General features: G+C 37.5%; 2 non-coding genes across 2 annotated transcripts; one reads left to right on the top strand and one right to left on the bottom strand.

Moving 5' to 3' along the window:
* Positions 1-992: 992 nt before the first annotated feature.
* Positions 993-1,099, top strand: LOC111904711 (small nucleolar RNA R71). Its single transcript, XR_002854608.1, has one exon. It is a non-coding gene; the product is annotated as a small nucleolar RNA R71 (small nucleolar RNA).
* Positions 1,100-3,749: 2,650 nt separating this feature from the next.
* Positions 3,750-3,856, bottom strand: LOC111904712 (small nucleolar RNA R71). The gene has a single exon (XR_002854609.1). It is a non-coding gene; the product is annotated as a small nucleolar RNA R71 (small nucleolar RNA).
* Between the last annotated feature and the right edge of the window lie 7,342 nt (positions 3,857-11,198).

The raw sequence follows: 11,198 nt of genomic DNA, 5'->3' as shown, positions 1-11,198 counted from the left end.
GCGATATGGCTTTACAGGTTCAACACTCTTCTTTTCAGCATCTTGCCACACCGTGGTATTATCACCACGTCATGGTGCTTGTCCATACTTATTTTCTTTACTTTCCTCTTGAACTTCCTGGTCGGCTTCTGGTTTGTTTATGTCAATAGGAGTTAAATGAGTAATAATTTTTCTGCTTCTAGTGGAGATGGCTTGAATGTGATCTCCTCTTGAGTTTTGTTCGGTATTTCCTGGAAGTCCCTCGGCGATCTTTCATTCAATTTGCTCACTAGCTGCCCGAGTTGTTTTACTATTGTAAGGATTGAAGCTTGTTGATTCCTAACGAGTGCTTGCGTATTTCTCATCATCTCTTGTTATTCTTTCATCATCATTTGTTGACCTTTCATTAACTCTTGTTGCTCTTTAATCGTTGCTTCAGTTCCGCCGTGCCTTTTTTCGGAAGCGACTACAAATCGGGTAAGCATAGTCTCCAAATCAGATTTCTTTTCCTCCGGGTGTTCTTCTCTTTGGTAGAAGCCTCTTCCTTTTTTTTCATACTTCTCTTCTTTGTCCTTCTTGTACTCATCATAAGGCAACCATTTTTTCTTGGGGTTTCTCCAATCTTCATCAAAACGATCACCACTCGAGTAGAAAGCTTGAACCTTCGGGTTTCCATTCCATCAAGGTCAAAATCGTTAGTTAAATGAGGCCCATTATAGTTTTCACACCCAACCCGAATAGCATGGATTGTTTGATCCATCTTAGTCATTCTCCTATCCATGTTGTGCAACATTGCCAAAACTGCAGACATGTCTTCCGAAGCAACATTAGCCGATCCCCTCGTCCCATCATTCCTTGGGTTATAGTATTCTCTAGAGTGCTTAGAGAATTCTTCAATGAGCTCTTTTACTGCTGTGAGTGCCTTCTTTGTGAGTGGTTCTTGAGAGTCAAGGAGTTGCCTGGTTATCACATTCACTCCATCATAGAAAATGGAGACTTCTTGTTGACTGTTCAGATCATTATGAGGACAGTTCCTCAATAAACTTTTGTATCTCTCACATGCCTCATAAAGGGACTCACCTAGTTGTTGCTCAAAGTTTGCAATGGCCTTCTTCAATTTTGATATTTTTGAGGGAAGGAAAAATTGATCAATGAATTCCTCGCGCATCTTAGCCCATGTGGTGATAGATCCTGGAGGGAGTGACTTTCGCCATTCTTTCACGACTCCTTTGAACGTGACTCGAAGCATGCGAAGTAGAACAGTCTCGCGAGGCACATTAGGGGTGTTGAAGTAGTCTGCTATGTCATTGACCTCGTCAAGATGCTTGTATGCGTCTTCGTTATCTTTCCCATAAAATAGGATGTCCCTGAGTTGTGAAAGTATATGACCTTTCAGTTCAAAGTTTGCAGTTTCTGGAATCGCGGGTTGCACGAGTCCTGGGCCGGTATCGTCACGCATCCTTTTCATCCATTCTCCCATGGACATTTCATCGATGTTAGCCATGGTGTTATCGGCTTCGGTTTCAAGATCAAGTTCGGGGTCACTTTCGTTTTCAGATTTAGTCTTCTTTCCGCCTCCTTCAGTTTCGTACTCGGTGTCTTCCTTCTTCGGGTCTTCGTCCACCAATGTTGAGATGCTTGATTCTCCTACTTTCTTTCCCGTTTTCTTGCCAAAGACAGATTTTAGACTCTACAACGGTGAATTATTTGGTGTTGAAGATCCTCCTACGACTTTGTCCTTATTCTTACGAAATGCAGATTTCGGATCTTCAAATGGTGGAATCAAAGATGACTTTGATCCACGGGTCATAACGATTTACAAATAAACAAAGAAAACATGTAAAAGAACAAAAACGAAAAATAAAATTCCTACAGTAGCAATACCACGGCTGGTATAAATTACCACGACGTGGTGAATCTAAAATACGAAAACCTAAAAAAATTAATAAAAATTAAAATCTAACTGCAACTAATCCTAAAATAGCAAATTAGAGTAACTAAAACTGAACCGTTCCTGGCAACGGCGCCAAAAACTTGATGTGAGTTTAATGTGCTTATATTTTTTCCAAGTTTTAATTTATAAAGTTATCCCTTCACTAGACTATTAAACACACTATGTAGTGTACCTAATCTTGCAATAGTATAGCAATGGTAAGTACGAGTGTCGAACTCAAGCAACGGTGTTTCAACTACTTTATTCTACTATTTAACTAATTAATAATCAAATAAGAAAAGATTTTGTTTTCCTAGTTTTGCAAGACTAGATACTTAAATTACCAAATTTACTCAAAATTCACTTAATTAAACTAACACTAAACTAAGGAAGCAAACAAGTATGAATTAACCACGGTGAGAAAGAGACTTTCGTTCAGCTTCGGATTTGTTGTTATTATGGTTGATTTATGGAAGTGCAATGGAATTAGTTTCTTTTGTTACCGATTCCTAAGATGAACAAATTAGTATTCATTAATTTAATCCTTTAGCAAACTAGCTTATTTATTCGGTGATCAGGCGAACAAACTTACCAGCTCACTAATGTTCAGTTCGAATTGATTAGACTTATATCTAATTGACCAATTTAGTTTATTGATTCAATTTGATATAAGATTTTTCGTCATATATTAGCTCCTATACTCTTTTACCCACTTTTGTACTTAACCCTAGGTTTTATTCAAAACTCTATTCCTACAATTTTGCAAATCACAAGATCATAAGATTCAAATCTAATTAAGAGAGATGGTCATACTAACGTAATCAAATTCAGCAATAAGTAGAGAAAAGTAGTTACCAAAAGTACTTGAGGTTCTTTAATAAGCTAAATCAACAAATTACAAAATATTTAAATCCAAACCATAAAATCAACCACGAATAGTCAACTCATCCTAGGCTAAACGAAATTCATGAGTATTTAGCTTATCATTTCAGCAAATGAAGTGACAAAAACGAAGTTCAAAGTGTTAGACATGGCTAAATCTAAAGAAAAATCGAAGTGTAAGTTCAATTGCCTTAATGCTCCTCCTTCTAATGGTTGTGAATGAGATCCTTGCTTCCAAGCCTTAATTCCAGTGTTTTTCCTCCAAAAGTGTCGAATTCTCCAGAGCCAAAAGTTCCAATTCGAAGGTTTATGTGATCTATTTATATTTTTCAAGAAATCAGGGCACCACATCGTGGTGGGTTCACCACGTCATGGTCATCGTGCTTATCCCGTATTCTCCAAGTCTTCAAAGTTGATCAGGATTCTTCAAGTCACCATGCCGTGGTAAGATCACCACGATGTGTTGGGCATGTTTTTCTTCATTTTAGAGCTTTGGTTCAAACTTCCATCTTCCAGCCTCCTTAATCCAACTTCCAGCTTCCTTTTTGCTCCAAGCATGTCTTTTGGTCCCTAAAACATGATTTATAGCAAATTAAGTATCTTTTGTTTTAATAAGGCCATAAAATTAATCAAAATATTAATGTATGTTGTATAAATATGTGTATAAATATGCACATATCAGTAGCTATTTCCGCTCTCGTTTGGTCCCGTTGACATCCCTAATGGGAAGGATCACGAAGATGCTTATAAGCATATTAAAGAAGTCATGGACATTGCTGACTATTTCCACATGCAAAATGTGTCTCGTGATGCCATTTTACTTCGGATGTTACTGGTGACATTCAAGGGAGCCGTGAAGGATTGGTTGAAATTACTACCCCCATGATCCATTACAACATGGCAAAAGATGTGCGAAGAGTTTATTGATCAGTTTTGTCCACCTTCCAAGATAGCAAAATTGAAGAAAGCCATTGGCAACTTTGAACAAATTCCAGGGGAATCACTCTATGAGGCGTGGGAGAGATACAAGGGTTTGATAAGAAACTACCCTCAAAACGACCTAAACGTGCAACAAGAAGTTTCCATCTTTTATGATGGTGTGAATGTCACAACTAGGCAATTACTCGATTCCCAAGGACCTCTCACGAAGAAAGCGCTAGCCGTTATTAAAGCATTGGGGGAATAGTTCTCCAAACATTCAAGAGAGTATCATAACCCAAGAAACGACACAACTAGAGGCATGGTTAACTCAATTTCCGATGATATGGCAGCAATGATGGCAAAACTAGAAAGTATGGATCGTAGGATGACAAAGATGGACCAATCCATTTATGCAATTAGAGTGGGGTGTGACAATTGTAGCGGGACTCATCTTACTAAAAATTGCAATCTTGATGAGAACGACAACTGAAAGGCACAAGTTTGTTATTCAAGTGGCGATAGATACGAGGATGATTGGCGAAAACCCAAGAAGGAATGCTTCCTTATGATGAGTAAAAGAAGGAAAAGGGGGAGAAATATAGGTAAAAGGCCCGAGGATTTTATCAAAAAGAAGAATCGGTGCAAGAGAAGAAGACGAATCTTGAAGCTATGTTAGCCCGATTTGCTAGTGCTTCTGAAAAAAGGCATGACGATTCAGATGCTGCCATAAGAACAAAAGATGATGATAGATCAACAATCTCTACTCCGGAATCAACAAGCCTCAATTCTTAATATTGAAAAAAACTTGGGCAACTTACTAAGCAATTCAACGAAAGAACATCGGGTGGACTTCCGAGCGATACCGAGAAGAATCCTAGAGTGGCGCATGTTAATGCAATAACAACAAGTTTTGAGCAGATTTTCACTCCTATGACTCCAGTCCAAAAAGAAGATCCAAAAGAGGTGCAAGAAAAAGAAGAAAAAACTGAAATTTCGCAACCAGAGTACAAAACTCGACGAGTTCCCCATCTGATGAAAAAAATGCAACTTCTTTGAATAAATACCAACCTCCCTTGCCATTCCCAGGACGCGCATTCCAAGAAAGACAAAATGGAGAATACAAGAGGTTCTTAGAGCACATAAAGAAACTTCATGTGAACATCCGATTCATTGAAGCAATAATTGAAACACCAAAGTATGCAAGTTTACTTAGAGACCTCCTCACAAATAGGAAAAAGATAGCTGAAGTAGAAGAAATAGTCTTGAGCGAATATTGTTCTGCCATTATGACGAATGAGATACCAGAAAAGAGGGGCGATCCAGGAAGTATAACTTTTCCTTGCCAATTTGGAAACTTGAGTACCACTCATGCATTGGCAGATTTAGGAGCTAGTATCAACATTATGTCATACTCATTTTTCAAGAAGTTGAACCTACCAGAACCCAAACCTATCCAAATGACAATCCATCTGGCTGACAAAACAATAACTCGTTCAAGGGGAGTATGCGAAGATCTTCTCATCAAAGTGGATAAGCTTGTGTTTCCTATTGACTTCAAAGTTTTGGATATGGAGGAAGACCATCAAGTGCCAATAATTCTTAGGAGACCATTCTTGAATACTGCTTGTGCAATAATTGATGTGCGAGAATCAAAACTTACACTTCGGGTAGGGGACAATTCAGTCACTTTTGGAACCAATCAAGAAAGCAAGTGCGTTGAATTTAGTAATGATGAGATAGATGCAATTGATGAATTGTTGGAAAAGGAACTAGTTGTTGGGTCAAAATATGGTTTATACTTTGCTTTTCTAGGTAAATGTATTTTTCTATAATATTTTATAAGTTTACAGCCATGTTTACGGTCAATGGATGTTTACGGCCGTAAACCCATTTATGGCCCATATTCCCCAAGGATATATAGGTGTTAGGTGGTTGAAGAGGGATTGATGAACAAAAGAGAGTGTACGGTCTAGAGGAGCATATGTGTGTGTATTCTAAGGTGTTCTAGAGAGAGAAACTAGAGAGAAGAACAAGTGTGTGTTAGTATGTGTGAATCTCATGTAAATGATCATCATTCTCTCCATAAATAGATTGAGATTCATATTATTCTTCTTCTCCTTCTCTTCTATTTGATCTGACATCATTTGTTTGATTGAGATTCCGCACCATCAAACGGATCTGATTGATACACAAGCATTTTGGGGACTTACAATTGGTATCAGAGCTTGGATTGTATCAGTCAATTTTGTCAAATCTAGAGCTTATTTGATCTTATTTTCGAAAGATTTTTGCGTTTTTGGATAGATCTCTGAAAATTAGGGGGGTTTGTTCTTCGCGTTTTTCATAAAAACAGGTTTTTGATCGAGTTTTGGAGCAAAAAGGGGGTGAAAAACGTTGCTTTTCACGTAATCTGCGAGGAGTTTACGGCCGGCGGTTTGCAGTCGCCGGAGTTTGTGGCTGACGGTTTACGGCGGCGTTTGTGGCTTGGAGTTTGCGGCCTCGGCTCGGTGGGATAGGCTCGGCTCGGGAGCATCAATGGCTTACTTGCGCACTTCAATAAAAAGGGAAACAGATTTGGGGGTGCCGGGGATCGAACCTGGGTCCCCAGGTTCATCAGCAACACGCCTTACCAGTTGAACCAACCAGCAACTTGTTACAAGCCTTTCGATTTTAACTTAAAACCACTCCTAGTCGCACCACTTTCGCAAATTTAATACTTTTAACCCCAAAATTCAAATTCTTTTAATATTAAATTCTATTTTCTTCCAAAAAATTTAGCTTTTAGTTTTTAAATTTCTAAATTGACTTTTTACTTTTAATTTTGACTTTTGACCTTAAATTTTGTCTTTGACTTCCAAGTTTGACCTTTGACCTTAAACTTTGACTATTTCATTTAACTTTTAAATTTACAAATTTAGCTTTTTGGTTTGACTTTTAAGTTTGACTCTTTAAATTCGACTTTTAATGGTTTTTGAGATCTACGAGGGAATTAAAAACATGAAAGAGAGTCGTCAGGATATGTTAAGACAAAACTTCAACATGTTCAATTATATCCCTGGAGAAACCCTGGAAGCTCAGCTGCAGAGATTCACTACTTTCACTACTGAGATGAATATATTTGGGATCTTCTTGACCAAGTCCGAGATAAATAAAAAGCTACTGATTTCACTTCCAAAATCGTAGGATATGAACGTGGCTGTCATCAAGAAGATAAAAGATCTCATTCATCTTAGTCTTGCTGTTGTAATTGAAGAACTTGACACTTTGAAGTGTGGAAAAACAATAAGTTCCGTAAACATCCCGGTCAATGAAGTTTCATGCTCTCAATCATGTGAAGCTACGATTAAACTTCTTCATGAAAAAATTGATTTATTAAAAAGAGAAGTTGAGGACCTGAGATATGAAGGATATCAACTCATGAAAGGACATAAACCCCTAAAGGCTAAATTAGAAGCACAAACCAAAGACTTTAGGAGGCTTCAAGAAGATTATAGCAACAAATGTGAAACTTATGACTATGTTAAGAGACAACTTGCTAAGTTAACTGCTGAGCTTGACACATTAAAAGGCAAATTTGAAACTGCAGATTTTGATTATAAAAAATTTGATGTGTCAAGAGAAGTAGTTGCAAACATGATAGACCATTGTCTGCAATTTAAAAATAACCAGCAAAAAGGTCTAGGGTATGATAGTGTTCTTCCACATTTCAATCATAACTACACATCCATCCCTATGACACAGGAAGAAATTGACAAGGAGGCACATCTTCATTATGGCAAACCATCTGGATTTGTGTTAGGAGGTATTCAGGTTAAAGATTCTAATGTTTCTACTTTATGTGCAGATAAAGTAGCAGAAGATGAGAACAAGGAGAACACTACTGAACAAACCAATGACTCCTTGAACTATGAATCTGTTGCTTCGAACTCAGCTGCTTCTGATCAACCTGCTGTTGAGAAATACAGGCCACCAATTCCAGTGAAACAGAGTGCCTGTTGTAATTGTGCTTATGGGAACAATAAGAGACATGTCAAGGATACGCCACCAGGGGCAGAAAGAAATAACTTCACAGTGAAGAAAAAGACTTGTTTTTCACTGTGGAACACCTAAACACATTGTCAGAAATTGTCCTAATCGCGCATACGTTCCCTTCTATGCACAAGGCTGGCAGAACGCGCAAAGAGGGAGATTTTCCAAAAGAAACCCCTCAAGGTCACGTTCAAACAATGGTGACTGGAACGTGCAGAAGGCCAAGAATCCGAATCCCAAAGGCAAGAAGGGAATGTCGGCCAAGAAGCCAAATCCAAGAGATGCTCCTGTGAAGCCAAAATCAAAGTTATCTCAACGGCCGACATCAAGATCAAAAGCAAGTGCTGGGCCACCCATCAGATCGAAAAAGAAATGGGTTAAACCCAACTACAAATGGGTTCCAAAGGCTCACTCTCCCAAATCTTCTAATGGTTCTAATATTTCTACATCTTCTGTTTGTGATAAGCAGGACATGTCTTGGGAGAGAGTACATTGCAAAGATGACAAAGGTCAACCCAGTTTCAAAATGGACTGGGTTCCAAAGACCAACTGATCCCGCTTTGTGTCGAAGCAGCTATGGAGGCATATCATCAGACTTCGGTTTGTTGGTAATGGCTGTTCCAAGCACATGATAGGAAGCATCTCTCAACTGTACAACACTCAGAATTTTGTTTGAGAGTATGTGTCCATTGCGGGAAGGGAAGAAAGGAAGAGATCACAAATGGGGTTAGTGTTTAATGACATGAAGAATTTTTGGATCTGTTCTAAGATTATGCGTGGTGCTCTCAGACCTTCTGGATGCAAATTCAATCGGTGACTTGTGGTTTGAGTTTTCTTCTCTATACTTCGGAGTTATATCTTAATCTGATTCATTTTGAAGATAACTTTTTATTTTCTTATAGTTTTTCGTTACTATTGTTTGGGAAGTGATATCAAGAAAGTGATAACGGGCAGTCTAAAACATGTGTAAAGGACTAAATCTGAATTGTCTAGACTCTGTGATCAATGTGCTAGTAGGCACGAAGGATTTGAAAGTGTGGATTTAGATAGGATTGTTTGGACTGACCATACGACGCTTGGGTAGACTGAGCGGTGAGATAAACACGGGAACCTACATGATACATTAAATTAATACGCATCTAGAACTATGGCTTAACTTTTCCTTGATGTACGGACTTATGTCCTTAATTCTGGTTCTGATAGGGCGACTGGGGTGTTCTGATAAAGTAGGTATGTAGGAAATTATTCTCTTGCATTCTATCTATCAGTCATATGTTGCTTCCTCTGTGTGATCGGAAGATCTAACCTGGAATGCAACATATGCAACTCTATTTCTACACAACTTCTTATCTATGAAACTATTTCTATCTGTTAGCCATATGTTGTCCCCTCTACGTGATCGGAAGATTCGACCTAGGACACAACATATGCAACATTGTACCTCTCAATCCCTCTATCCTAGTTAGCCATATGTTGTCCCCTCTGTGTAATTGAAATATATCCGACTTGGGACACAACATATGCATCTATCTCTAAATCTGACTTCCCCCTTAATAATTTTACTCACCTAAAGTAAGGAGTTCTTTGGAAGTTCTTGATAACCAGAGTATATCGGGAAGTGGGAAACACGTTCTCGTGCAACTAAAATTGAACCATTTAGAGGTTGTTTGTAGATCTCGCTGCTTAATTTAAGTGGACAACAATACCCGTGGTCATCGTCGGCTAAATGGTTTATTTAGAAAAGTTTTTTGATACTCTTCGTGTTTAAGTGGACCACAATACCAGCAATTGACCAGATCTATTCATGAAGGTGAAGGTACTGATAAATAAGTTCATGTTGTCTCACAACTTTGATCCCAAATATTTTTCTTTTTGTTAAATTTGTTCATAGTTTTCCTCTATGCACAAATTTAGGGGGAGAATTAAAAATAATAATAATAATAAATTCAAAATCAAACAAAAATCAGAAAATTAAAAATCCAAAAATATTTTTGTTTCTGTTTTATTTTTCAGAAAATATGAAAATTCCAAAAATATTGTGCGCTAAGTTTTCTTTTAGTTTTGTTTAGTCTTGAAAAGTGAATTCAGGTGTAGATGAGACTTATGGAGACTGTATCGAAGATTTTCTGAGCCAAGGCTTCATCTGTGATCTTCGAAGAATTCTCATTTGAAGGAGCAAGAAATGAAGATTATTCTTTCAACATTCAATCTTTCAACCTCAGAAGCAAGGTGAAGCTGTTCTTGAAGATTATGTGATGGATTGCATTTAAGCCTCCTCAATCAGTCTGCTGCTATCTTAATCCTGCTGATGTGATCCAGTAGATTAGTTCTCACTGATATTCTCTCTGAAGATTCTCAAGCTGAAAGTGCTATCTTTCAAGAATCAGTACATCAAGCCTCCTCACCCAATATGCGTTCAATGCCAAATCTTGAAGAATTGCCCAAGTGCTCAAGATGAAGTCATTCATTGAAAATAAATGCTGAAGCCAAGCTCTCGATGAAGATTGACAAGAAAAGTCAGCTACTTTTTAAGGGGAGCTTGGTGGGTCAATTAAGAAAAGAAAGATATAAACGAAGGGGGAGATTGTTGGGTCAAAATATTGTTTATACTTTGCTTTTCTAGGAAAATGTATTTTTCTGTAATATTTTATGAGTTTACGGTTAGGTTTACGGTCAATGGGTGTTTACGGTCGTAAACCCATTTATGGCCCATATTCCCCAAGTATATATATATATATATATATATATATATATATATATATATATATATATATATATATATATATATATATATATATATATATAGGTGTTAGGTGGTTGAGGAGGTATTGATGAACATAAAAGAGTGTACGGTTTAGAGGAGCTTATGTGTGTGTATTCTAAGGTGTTGTAGAGAGAGAAACTAGAGAAAAGAACACGTGTGTATTAGTGTGTGTGAATCTCATGTAAAGGATCATCATTATATTCATCAATACATTGAGATTCAGATTATTCTTCTTCTCCTTATCTTCTATTTGATCTGACATCATCCGTTTGATTGGGATTCCGCACCATCAAACGGATCTGATTGATACACAAGCATTTTGGGGACTTACACTAGCAGAATGGCAAGAGCATAAATAAGAGGAATTTACATTTGACTCGGGAGAGAATTTTGATGCCCAAAGGGATTTAGAAGAATTGGAAAGGTTACTTGAAGGACAAATAGGAAAAGAAGATGTAAAATGTCTTAACGTAAACTTGGATATTAATAATGGCAACGAATATGACGACTTGAAAGAACAAGAGAATAAAATGGTTTGGGATGATACAAAGAACAAAAATCTTTCATGTGACTTGCACACCATCAATAAAATAGAAGTAATAAAGTTATCAAACTTGGAAGAAGGATGGAGAAATAAAGAGACTTATCAAAAAGGGAAAATAAAAAGAACCAAACCTCGCGCCTTGGTGT

The sequence above is a fragment of the Lactuca sativa genome, chromosome 4, assembly GCF_002870075.4.
Source record: "Lactuca sativa cultivar Salinas chromosome 4, Lsat_Salinas_v11, whole genome shotgun sequence".
Taxonomy (NCBI): Eukaryota; Viridiplantae; Streptophyta; class Magnoliopsida; order Asterales; family Asteraceae; genus Lactuca; species Lactuca sativa.
This window is presented reverse-complemented; position numbering and strand designations above follow the sequence as displayed.